General features: G+C 37.7%; 1 pseudogene; it reads left to right on the forward strand.

Annotated features, from left to right (window-relative positions):
* Positions 1–242: 242 nt before the first annotated feature.
* LOC125168026 (glyceraldehyde-3-phosphate dehydrogenase-like) lies at positions 243–9,486 on the forward strand (annotated as a pseudogene).
* The last annotated feature ends 688 nt before the right edge of the window (positions 9,487–10,174 follow it).

Raw genomic sequence — 10,174 nt, forward strand, 5'->3', positions numbered from 1 at the left:
CAATCAACATCAGAATAAACATTTTTCTAAGGTGTATAAGGAACATTCTCTAGAATAGACCATATGTTAGGCAACAAAACAAGTCTTCAGGAATTTAAAGAGATTTAAATCATACAAAACATCTTTTTTGATTACAGTGGAATAAAACTAGAAATCACTAGCAGAAGGAGCTCTTTGCTCCTCCTTGTTCAACATATGTGGCATCTTCTGGTGCAGTCTTGCCATGTCTTACATCCCAAGACATGGTGGTGAAGGTTGGAGTAAGCAGGTTTGGCTGTATTGGGCACCTAGTCACCAGGGCTGATTTTCACTCTGGCAAAATAGATATTGTCACCATCAATAACCCCTTCATTGACCTAAACATGGTCTACATGTTCCAGTATGATTCTGCCCAATGCAAATTCAATGGCACAGTCAAGGCTGAGAATGGGAAACCTGTCATTAATGGAAAGCCCATATCCGTCTTCCAGGAATGAGATCCTGCCAACATCAAATGGGGATAATGCTGATGCTGAGTATGTTGTGGAGTCCACTGGTATCTTCACCACCAGACCCTTCTGCTGATGCCCCCATGTTTGTGACAGGCAGGAACCATGAGAAGTATGACAACTTCCCCTAGATTGTCAGCAATGCCTTCTGCACTACCAATTGCTTGGCACCTCTGGCCAAGGTCATCCATGACAACTTTGGCATCATAGAGAGACTCATGACCACAGTCCATGCCATCACTGCCAGCCAGAAAACTGTGAATGGCCCCCCCTGGGAAGCTGTAGCATAATGACTGAGGGCCTTTCCAGAACATCATCCCTGCTTCTACTGACACTGCCAAGGCTATAGGCAAAATAATCCCTGAGCTGAATGGAAAGCTCACTGGCATGCCCTTCTGTGTCCCCACACCCCAGTGTGTCAGTTGTTGATCTGGCTTGCTGCCTGGAGAAAGCTGCCAAATACAGTGAAGTGCTATGGTAGTGAAGCAGGCTTCAGAGGGACCCCCAAGGGCATCCAATTGGGAAAGGATTGTCTTTTTAATAAATGGTACTGTAAAAATTGGATATCCATATGCAAAAGAGTGAATTTGGATAATCACTTTAACCCACATACAAAAATATACTCAAAATAGGTCAAAGACATAAATGTTAGAGCAAAAACTATAAAACTCTAAAGAAAAACATAAGAGAAGTGTTTCATGACAGTAAATTTGGCAATGATATCTTGGATATGTTGCCAAAAGTACAGATAACAAAAAGAAAAAATAGGCAAATGGGACTAACAACAAATCTAAAAACTTCTGTGCATCAAAGGACACAACAAGTAAAGTGAAAGGCAACTCCTGGAATAGAAGATATTTCCAGTCATATATCTGATAAGGGGCTAAAATACAAAATATATAAAGAACTTACACAACTCCACAACAGCAAAAAACAAGCAACTCAATTCAAGACTGGGCAAAGGGGGGAGGAGTTAAAGTGGCAGAGGAGTAGGGTGACCCTAAGCTTGCCTCCTACCTTGAACATAGCTATATAAATATTGATCATTCTGAACACCCAAGAAATAGATCAGAAATCTTTGAGAATAAGGCTGCACAACTACAAACAGCTTCTCATAACAAGCAAACCAAAACACATCTAGGATCTAGCTTCCTTTATTCATTTTTTTAATTTAAAAATTTTTTGAAGCTTTATTCCTTTTTGACAGACAGAGAAAGAAAGAGCACAAGTGGGGGAGGGGCAGAGAGAGAGGGAGACACAGAATCTGAAGCAGGCTCCAGGCTCCAAGCTGTCAGCACAGAACCTGACATGGGGCTTGAACTCACAAGCTGTGAGATCATGACCTGAGCTGAAGTCAGATGCTTAACCAACTGAGCCATCCAGGTGCCCTTCATTTTTTTTATTTTAAATTTAAATTTAATTTTATCTTTTTTCCCCTTTTTTTCTCCAAAATGACAAGATGGAAGTATTCACCCCAAAGTAAGAACAGGAACAAGTGAAGGCCAGGGATTTAATCAACACAGATATAAGTAAGATGCCTGAACTAGAATTTAAAATAACACTTATAAGGACACTAACTAGGCTTCAAAAAAGCATAGAAGACACTATAGAATCCCTTATTGCAGAGATAAAAGAGATAAAATCTAGTCTGGTGAAAATTAAAATGCTAAAACAGAAGCAATCCTGAATGGATGTCATAGCAAGGAGGATGGATGAAGCAGAGGGATGAATCAGTGATATAGAAGATAAAATTATGGAAAATAAAGAAGCTGAGAAGAAAAGGGGGAGAAAAGGCAATAGATCACAACAGTAGACTTAGAGAACTCAGTGACTTATTAAAACAAAATAGCATTCATATCATAGGAGTCCCAGAAGATGCAGAGAGGGAAAAAACAGGCAGAAGCTTCATGTAGCAAATTATAGCTGAAGACTTCTCTAATCAGGGGAAGAATACAGAAATCAAAATCCAAAAAGCACAGAGAACTTTAACTAAATTCAATAAAAACTGGCCATTGCTAAGACATATCATAGTCAAATTCACAAAATACACAGGCAAGGAAAGAATTATGAAAGCAGCAAGGGAAAAGTCCTTAACCTACAAGGGAAGACACATCAGGTTTGAAGCAGATCTGTCCACAGAAACTTGGCAAACCAGAAGGGAGTGGCAGGATATAATCAACATACTAAATCAGAAAACTATCCAGCCAGGAATTCTTTATCCAACAAGGCTGTCACTCAGAATAGAAGAGGTAAAGAATTTCCCCCCAAAAACTAAAGGAGTTCATGACCACTAAACAAGCCCTCGCACAGAGAACCATCTATCATGTTAAAGTCAAAAGAAAGCTGGAGTAGCTATGCTTATATCAGAAAAACTAGATTTAAAAACAAAGAGTGTGACAAGAGATGAAGAAGGGTATTATATCATAACGAAGGGGTCTATCCATCAAGAAGAACTAACATATATATTTATGCCCCCAAATTAGAACATCCAAATATCTAAATCAATTAATAACAAACTTATAGAAATTCACTGATAACAATACAATAATATTAGGGGACTTTAACACCACATTTACACCAATAGATGGATCATCTAAGGAGAAAATCATTAATGGCTTTGAATAACACACTGGACCAGATGGCCTTAACACATATATTCAGAACATTTTATCCTAAAGCAGCAGAATACACATTCTTCTCAAATGCACATGGAATATTCTCCAGAATAAATCATATACTGGGTCACAAATCAGACCTCAACAGGTAAAAAAACATCGAGATCATACTATGCATATTTTCAGACCACAATGTTATGAAACTTGAAATCAACCACAAGAAAAAATTGGAAAGACCACAATGCATGGAGGTTAAAGAACATCCTATTAAATAATGGATGGGTTAACCAGAAAAGTAAAGAAGAAGTTAAAAAAACACATGGAAGCTAATGAAAATGAAAACATGACACTGCAAAACTTTTGGGATGCAACAAAGGTAGTAGTAAGAGGGAAGTATATTGCAATACAGGTCTGCCTCAAGAAGCAAAAAAGGTCCCAAGTACACAACCTAACATTACACCTAAAGGACCTAAAAAGGAACAGCAAATAAAACTTAAAGCCAGCAGAAGAAGGGAAATAATAAAGATTAGAGCAGAAATAAATGATACAGAAACAAAATTAAACTAGTAGAACAGAGCAATGAAACTAAGAGCTGATTTTTTGGAAGAATTAATAAATTGATAACTCCCTAGCTAGGCTTATCAAAAACAAAAGAGAGAGGACCCAAATAAATAAAAACAAAAATGAAAGGGGAGGAATCACAACCAACACCACAAAAATACAAACAATTATAAAAGAATATTATGAAAACTTGTATACCAACAAGCTGGGCAATCTGGAAGAAATGAACAAATTCCTAGAAACTCACACACTACCAAAACTCGAACAGGAAGAAATAGAAAATTTAAACAGGACCATAACCAGCAAAGAAATTGAATCAGTTATCAAAAATCTCCCAACAAACAAGAATCCTGGGCCAAAAGGCTTCCCAGAGGACTTCTACCATACTTTAATAAAGTAGAGTTAATACCTATTCTTCTCAAACCATTCCAAAAATAGAAATGGAAGGAAAAGTTCCAAATGCATTTTATGAGGCCAGCATTACCTTGATTACAAAGCCAATGACCCCACTAAAAAGGAAAATTACAGGCCAATATCCCTGATGAACATGGATGTAAAAATTCTCAACAAGGTACTAGGAATTCAAATTCAAAAGTACATTAAAATAATTATTCATTATGATCAAGTGTGATCTATTCATATGGTGCAGGTCTGGTTCAATATTTGCAAATCAGTGTGATATACCACATTAATAAAAGATAAGAACCTTTTGATGCTTTCAATAGATGCAGAAAAAGCATTTGACAAAATACAGCATCCATTCTTGATAACTGCTGCACACACAAAATAGGAATAGATGGAACATACCTCAACATCATAAAGGCCATATATGAAAGACCCACAGCTAATATCCTCAATGGGGAAAACCGAGAGCCTTTCCCCTACAGTCAGGAATGAGACAAGGATATCCACTTTACCCATTAGTATTTAACATAGTACTGGAAGTCTTAGCCTCAGCAGTCAGACAACAAAAAGAAATAAAAGGTATCCAAATTGTCAAGGAAGCAATCAAAATTTCACTACTTACAGATGACATGATACTCTATACAGAAAGCCCAAAAGACTACACCAAAAGCATTGCTAGAACTAATACATGAATTCAACAAAGTCACAGGGTATAAAATCAACATGAAGAAATCTGTTGTATATTCTATATATCAATAATGAAGCAGAAGTAAAAGAAATCAAGAAATCAATCCCATTTGCAATTGCACCAAAAACAATGAGATACCTAGAAATAAACCTAACTAAAGAGGTAAAAGATCTAGACTCTAAAAACTATAAAATGCTTATGAAAGAAATTGAAACAGACACCAAGATATGGAAAAGCATTCCATGCTCAATGGATTGGAAGAACAAGTATTGTTAAAATGCCTATACTACTCAAAGCAATCTATACATTTAATGCAATCCCTCTATCAAAATACCATGAGCATTTTTTCACAGAGCTGGAACAAACAATCCTAAAATTTGTATGGAATCACAGAAGACCCGAATAGCCAACAGAATTCTGAAAAAGAAAAGCAAAGCTGGAGGCATCGCGATTCCAGACTTCAAGCTATATTACAAAGCTGCGGTCATCAAGACCGCACACAGAAACATATTGTGTATTGGCACAAACACAGAAACATAGATCAATGGAGCAGAATAGAAAACCCAGAATTGGATCCACAACTATATGGTCAACTCATCTTTGAAAAAACAGGAAAGATATTCAATAGAACAAGTCTCTTCAACAAATGGTGTGCACAAAACTGGACAGTGACATGCATAAGACTGAAATTGGACCACTCTCTTACACTATACACAAAAATAAATTCAAAATGGATGAAAGACCTAAGTGTGAGACAGGAAAGCATCAAATTCCTAGAGAACACAGGCAGCATCCTCTTTGACCTTTGAGCAACTTCTTACTAGACATATCCTGAAAGGCAAGGCAAGCAAAAGAAAAAATGAATTATTGGAACTTCATCAAGATAAAAACCTTCTGGGGTCACCTGGGTGGCTCAGTTGGTTGAGCGTCTGACTTTGGCTCAGGTCATGATCTCATGGTTCATGAGTACGAGCCCTGCATCTGGCTCTGTGCTGACAGGTTGGAGCCTGGAGCCTGCTTTGGATTCTGTGTCTCCCTCTGTCTCTACCCCTGCCCTGCTTGCACTCTGTCTCTGTCTCTCAAAAAGTGAATACATGTCAAAAAAAAAAAAAAAAAAAAAAAAAAGAGGGGCGCCTGGGTGGCTCAGTCGGTTGAGCGTCCGACTTCAGCTCAGGTCACCATCTCCCGGTCCGTGAGTTCGAGCCCCGCGTCAGGCTCTGGGCTGATGGCTCAGAGCCTGGAGCCTGCTTCCGATTCGGTGTCTCCCTCTCTCTCTGCCCCTCCCCCGTTCATGCTCTGTCTCTCTCTGTCTCAAAAATAAATAAATGTTAAAAAAATTAAAAAAAAAGATAAAAACCTTCTGCATAGCAAAGGAAACAATCAACACAACTAAAAGGCAGACTATGGAATGGGAGAAGATATTTTCAAATGACATGTCTGACAAAGAATTATTATCCAAAATCCTTATCAAACTCAACACCCCTAAAACAAATAATTCAGGTAAGAAATGGGCAGAAGACATGAATAGACACTTTTCCAAAGAAGACTTCCAGGTGACTAATAGACACATGGAAAAATGCTCAACATCACTTATCATCAGGAAAATACAAATCAAAACCATGATGAGATACCATCTCACACCTGTCAGAATGGCTAAAATTAACAATACAAGAAACAACGTGTTGGTGAATTTGCAGAGAAAGGAGAACACTTTTGCACTGTTGGTGGAAATGTAAACTGGTGTAGCCACTCTGGAATTTGGAGTTTTCTCAAAAAGCTAATAATGGAACTACCCTATGATCCAGCAATTGCACTACTGGGTATTTACCCAAAGGATACAAAAATACAGATTTGAAGTGATACATGCACCCTGATGTTTATAGTAGTGTTATGAATGATAACCAAACTATGGAGACAGCCCAAATATTCATTGACTGATGAATGGATAAAGAAGATGCAGTATATATTCACAATGGAATATTGCTCAGCCATCAAAAAGAATGAAATCTTGCCATTTGCAATGACATAGATGGAGCTAGATTGTATTATGCTAAGTGAAATAAGTCAGCTAGAGAAAGATAAATACCATATAATTTCACTCATATGTGGAATTTAAGAAAAAAAAACAGATAAACATATGGGAGGGGGAAAAAGAGAGAGGGAAACAAACCATATGGTACTCTTAAAGATAAAGAACAAACTCAGGGTCGATGGAAGGAAGTGGATGGGGGATGGGCTATATGGGTGATGGGTACAAAGAAGGGCACTTGTTATGATGAGTACTGGGTGTTGCATATAAGTGATGAATCATTGAATTCTACTGAAACCTACATTGCATTGTATGTTAACTAACTATAATTTAAATTAAAATTAAAAAAACAGAATGGGCAAAGGACTTGAACAGATATTCTCCCATGAAGATATGCAAATGCATAATAAGCACATGAAAAGATATTCAACATCACTAATCATTAGGGAAACACAAGTCAAAGCAACAATGAAATTCTACCGCACACCCATTAGTATGGCTACTTAAAAAAAAAAAAAAACAACACTAAAAACAGAAAATAACCAGTGTTGATGATGTGAAGAAATTGGAACCATTATGCACTATAGGTGGGAATGTAAAATGGTGCAGATGCTATAAAAATGAAAAATAGAATCATCACATGATCTAGCAATTTCATTTCTGGGTATAAATGCAAAACAATGGTCTCAAAGGGATATTTGTATAACTATGTTTATATTAACATTTTTCACTATAGCCAAATGGTGGAAATAACCCAACTATCTATTGACATGTGAATGGAGAAACAAAATGTGGAATATACATACAATGGAATATTATTCAACCTGAAAAAGAAATGAAATTCTGACACATGCTATGTGGATGAACACTGAAGACATTATTCTATGTGAAATAAGCTAGTCACAAAGGACAAATGCTATATGATTCCACTTTTATGAGGTATCTAGAGTACTGAAATTGATAGAGGTAGGAAATATAAGGGTGGTTTCCAATGGCTGTAAGGAAGGCGGAATGGGTATTTATTATTTAATGGGTACAAACCTTTAGTTTTACAAGATGAAAAGAGTTCTGAGGATGGATGGTGATGGTAGCACAACAATGTTAATGTACTTAATATCACTGAACTATGCACTTAAAAATGGTTAAGATGTGGGATGCCTGGGTGGCTCAGTCAGTTAAGCATCCAACTTTGGCTCAGATCATGATCTCACAGTTTGTGAGTTCAAGCCCTGTGTTGGGCTCTGAGCTGACAGCTCTGCCCCTCTCCTGCTCACACTGTTTCTTTCTCTCTCTCAAAAATAAATAAGCATTTTAAAAAAATGGTTAATATGATAAATTTTCTTATGTGTAATTTATCATAGTTTTTAAAAATCACATAAACATTCAACAAAACACTAGCAAATGGGATGCAACAAGATATTTAAAAAATTGTACACCATAACCAAATGGGATTTATCCTAGGAATATAAAGTTATTTGAACATACAAAAATCAATTAACATCATTATCAATAGAATAAATAATAATCACACAATGAACTCAATGATACAAAAAAAGCATTTGATCAAGCCCAATAGCCTTTCATAATAAAAACATTTAACAAGGTATGAATAGAAATAAACTTCCTCAACATGATGAAAGGCATTTATAGACACCCCTCACACTTAATGGTGAAAAATTGGACTCTTTACCCCTAAGATCACTTCTACTCAGCATTGTATTTAAATTCTACCTAGGGCAACTAGAAGAAGAAAAAGAAAGAAAAGATACCTATATTGGAAAGGAAAAAGGAAAAACTATTAGCAAATGACAAAATCTTATATGTAGAAAATCTTAGAGTCCACTAAAAACCCACTAGAACTAGTAAAAGAGTTTTAGTAAGGTTGCAAGATACAAGATCAGTATATAGAAATTAATTGCTTTTGTATATACTTGCACTGAACAATCGGGAAAGGAAGAACATAGTTCCATTCACAACAGCATCAAAAAGAATAAAATACTTAGAAAAAAATGTAGCCAAGGAGGTTAAAGACATACACTGAAAACTAGAAAATGTTGAAAGAAATTAAAAATAATCTAAGTAAATTCTTTCAAGGCAGCTGCTCCAGGATGATGGGCAACATGATAGAACCAGTTAAATCCGTGAGCATGGGCCCATTGCTACATTTTATTTGTTCTGAAGTGAGTTCCTTGATTAGAAGAAATGCTGTGTGGAATACCGTAATGGTAAATAAGATGTGTTTATTGTGGAAAACTTTGGAAAAAGACAATCTGTATCCAGAAAACATTTTCGTTATTGAAATGTTTTCACAACGTTCTGCATCCTTTCCTTCTATTTCTCTTGGCCAGACCTCTGTCAAACTGACTCTTGGATATTTCTATCTTGCAGGAATTCAACTTGAGCATTCTTTAAAACTGTTTTCCCCTCTGCCTCCCAAGCTCCAAATCTGCTCAGCCACCTTTATCACCATCTCATGGAAGAGTACTACTCTTCATTCCAGTTGCTGAAGCCATAAAATGAGGACTCATCCTCGATTCCTCTCCCTCATCCTCCATTTGTAATCAAATTGTTATTTTCCTTATTAATCAATTAATACGTTAACAATTATTATTGATTGTTGTTATAAAACATTGAATATATCTTATACACACAGCTGCTCCCGGGTTCAGCATTGCCATCCTGTGCCTGTTTGTCAAATGAGACTATAAAAATGTTCCAAGAACCCCTCTGGAGGCTTAGCTCTGCCCATGTGAGCTTGGAAATCCCAAGGAAGATGTTTTTGGCCTCCCTGAGACTGAATATGATCTAAGTCTGTAAAGGGCCGGGGAACTGCTAATGCCTGCTTAGTTGGCCTGTGCCGTTTGTAAGTTCTTTGGGAGCTAAAAGCCATTCTTCCTTGCCAGTGCCACCTCTGCCAGCGGGGAGCACTGAAGGGACACCCTCCGAATGCTTTAGGCAGGAACCAGAGGGGGCAGGTAGAACAAATACCAGAAGGGCAGCGGAAAGTGATTTCAGAGAGGGTACTGCCTTCAGAGCTTGTACCAAAAGTTTGATGCGGACGGGCTTGGGGCTAAAGGCGGAGCTTGGACTCTGTCTCCTTGCTGATCTGATCTCTAGGGAAGCCCAAGGCCCTGCTGCAGGGCAGGTCCCTGACCAAGGTACCTCTCTCACACCCCCACAGCCACTGCAGGCCTCTCCTCTAAGAATGCAAACAGGAGTCCCAGCCTTAGCCATGCCCTCTGCATGGGGGGGGGGGGGGGGGTACTTTTTTCCCCTCTCATTTTGCTCCTCCTTGGCCTTCATGGAACACATTTCTTGGTCCAAATTTAGGACTCTGATTTCAAACCACTGCCAGTGACCTCATGTGGATAGGTGGTTATTCATTCAG

The sequence above is a fragment of the Prionailurus viverrinus genome, chromosome B3, assembly GCF_022837055.1.
Source record: "Prionailurus viverrinus isolate Anna chromosome B3, UM_Priviv_1.0, whole genome shotgun sequence".
Lineage (NCBI taxonomy): Eukaryota > Metazoa > Chordata > Mammalia > Carnivora > Felidae > Prionailurus > Prionailurus viverrinus.